This window comes from Micropterus dolomieu, linkage group LG20 (genome assembly GCF_021292245.1).
Source record: "Micropterus dolomieu isolate WLL.071019.BEF.003 ecotype Adirondacks linkage group LG20, ASM2129224v1, whole genome shotgun sequence".
Lineage (NCBI taxonomy): Eukaryota > Metazoa > Chordata > Actinopteri > Centrarchiformes > Centrarchidae > Micropterus > Micropterus dolomieu.
Genome location: NC_060169.1, coordinates 11,594,046 through 11,596,974, shown reverse-complemented (window position 1 = coordinate 11,596,974; position 2,929 = coordinate 11,594,046).

The window sequence follows — 2,929 nt, the reverse complement described above, 5'->3', positions numbered from 1 at the left end:
TGTTTTTTTATTTTATGGCTGTGTTATTTAGCTGTTGCTTTAGGCTGCTTTAGTTGTTGTTCTGTGACAAGATATTCTGGGGTTGACGCAAATAACTTGACATTGGTAATTTTAGTCTGAATATTTTGTGTGGTACTACACTAATAGTAATGACTCACATTTGAATCACCCCTTCTCAAAACTGATTGGCTTCTACATCAGCTGTCTAAGGTGCAAATTTCACTAAGCTTTCCCGCTAAATATCTCTGTTAATTAAGTACATTCCCCCAAATTAATATTCTTTGATTAAAAGGAAAGGGTCAAATTTCCGACTGCATGTGTATATGTAAACTGTGGGAGATGGTAGTAAATATAAGCGTTATCCTTTATCCTTTAGATCCTTTAGACTTCTGATTAAGAAGAAAGTAAGTATACACCAAAATGTCAAAATACTGAAAAAAAACAACAATACAATAAAAAATCTGTCAAGTCAAGAACTCAAAATTGGGATAAAGCCTTTAAAGAGGTGGTATTATGGTTTTGGGCTTTTTCCCTCTCCTTTATTGAGTTATATATCTTTTTTGTGCATGTACTAGGTTTGCAAAGTGAAAAAGCCCAAAGTCCAGCCCAAAGGGAGTTCCCATCTCCCACAGAAAACACTGCTCTGAACTGCCTGAAAACAACTTGTTTGTAGTCCAGTCTTTACTTCCCTTTCTTTTGCCCTCAGAAACACCAGTGGAAAAACACTGAGCTGCAGCACACGTCTCCTCTCCCTTCCAAACACTAGCTACCCTCCAAGCAGTGAGTGCACATTAACTTGTAACTGTGATGTAGAGACAGAGCTCAGTTAAAAATGTATGGATGAAAGATACTTTTGTTACAGATTAATAACTCACCACTCTGAAACTCTTGCTCCAGTCCAAATTGCCAACTTGGTTGGCAACATATAGCCTACAGCTGAATCGAAGCTGTTTACAGTCTTTTCGCTGACCCGCCTTTCTCTGCTTCTGATTGGCTATTACCGGCCTTTCACTGACCTGCCCTTCTCTGCTTCTGATTGGCTAGTAGTCCTTAACTTGGAACTGTGCATGTGCAACTCCCAACAAAGATCATTTAGAAACAAGATGTATCACTCCATAGCTAAAACGAAGCTTTCAACACACAGGGTGAAAAGAGGAGCTGCAGCAATGTGCAGTATGTCAAAAAACATGGTGTTTTTTGAAAATTAAACCATGTAAACCGGTTCTGGTACAACCCCTAAATAAGATTTTGAACCTGAAAATGAGCATCATACCACCTCTTTAATCTCTCAGTCTGGTTCAGTACACACAACCACAGTCATGGGGAAGACTTCAGACTTGACAGTTGTCCAGAAGACCCACGTTGACACAGGGTAAGCCACAGAAGGTCACTGCTAAAAGGGCTAGCTGTTCGCAGAGTGCTGGATCAAAGCATATTCATGGAAAGTTGACTGGAAGGATAAAATGTGGAAGGAAAAGGTGCACAAGCAACAGGGATGACCGCAGCCTTGAGAGGACTATCAAGCAAAGCTGATTCAAGAACTTGGGAGAGCTTCACAAGGAGTGGACTGAGGCTGGATTCAAGAGCCACCATGCACAGATGTGTCCAGGAAATGAGCTACAAGTGTTGCATTGCAAGTTTCAAGCCACTCCTGAACCAGAGACAACGTCAGAAGTGTCTTACCTGGGCTGAGGAGAAAAATAACTGGACTGTTGCTCAGTGGTACAAAGGCCTAATTTTTAGATGAAAGTAAACTCTGCATTTCATTTGGAAATCAAGGTCCCAGAGCCTGCAGGACGTGTGGAGAGACACAGAGTCTCTATGATTTGTGGTGCATTCTCCAGTCCAGAGTCAATGCAGTTGCCTACTAGGAGATTTCAGAGCACTTCATGCCTCCATCTGCTGACAACCTTTTATGTATTATACATTCTGTATTCTAGTATTCTAATAGTTTGATTTGGATGGATATGGATTTTTCATTTTGTGAAAATCTGTACATAACTTTAAAATGTTAACAAGATGGAGGATGCTGTTGGAGCTTTGTCTTTGTTGTGTTGGGTGGGTTGGGTGTGGGCGTGGGTTTCATAATGGAGTTGGAAAAGAGATGGAGTGTTAAGAGATGAAAACTCTTAACGACAGTTGGCAGTTAAGCTCAAGGATGAGAGAAGAACACAGTATGGCGGACAAAGGAGATGGTTAACTAACTTTAACGTTGTCTTATTTTAGTTTTATGTGAACAAATTAATTCAGGGGAATAACCAGGGATGGCTGCAAACTATGAACAACACGCAAAATCTTCCTGTAGGTCTAGTGTAATGTTAGCAAGCCAGTTAGGACCACACAGCATGTAAATTAGACAATTGTGTAGTTTCTAGAGTAGAGAGAAACTGCCTCCCCACACGTCCAGACCCCAGGTCAAGCTAAGATAACCAGTCTATAAACACACAAAGATAAAATGAATACCAAACCACCATCAAACTTTACCCCCATCTCTCTCATGACATTCTGGTTTGGTTCAAAAGCTACACTGAGGCTGACAAAAAGGCAATACAGAGAGTTATTAAATCAGCTCAGAACATCGCTAACACACAGCTGTCTTCTTTCACTGACATATATAACCCGATGTCTTTGTTGGGCCACAAACATAATCCAGGACTCATCTCACCCAGGTTCACTCTGCTGCCCTCTAGGAGACGCTATAGGTCTATTCAGACCCATACCTTCAGACCCCTGAACAGCTTAATTCCGTGTGCCGTAAAAAAAAATTAACTCTTAAAAACCAGTGAAACTGTGAAGCGAACTTTGGGACAAATGCAATATCATGGCTGAGTGCAGCCAGCTATGCAATGCCTTTATGATTAATTTATTTGCATGAGTTGTTGTCTTTTTAGCTTTCAGCATATGCATCATCACGGCTGAGTGCAATATT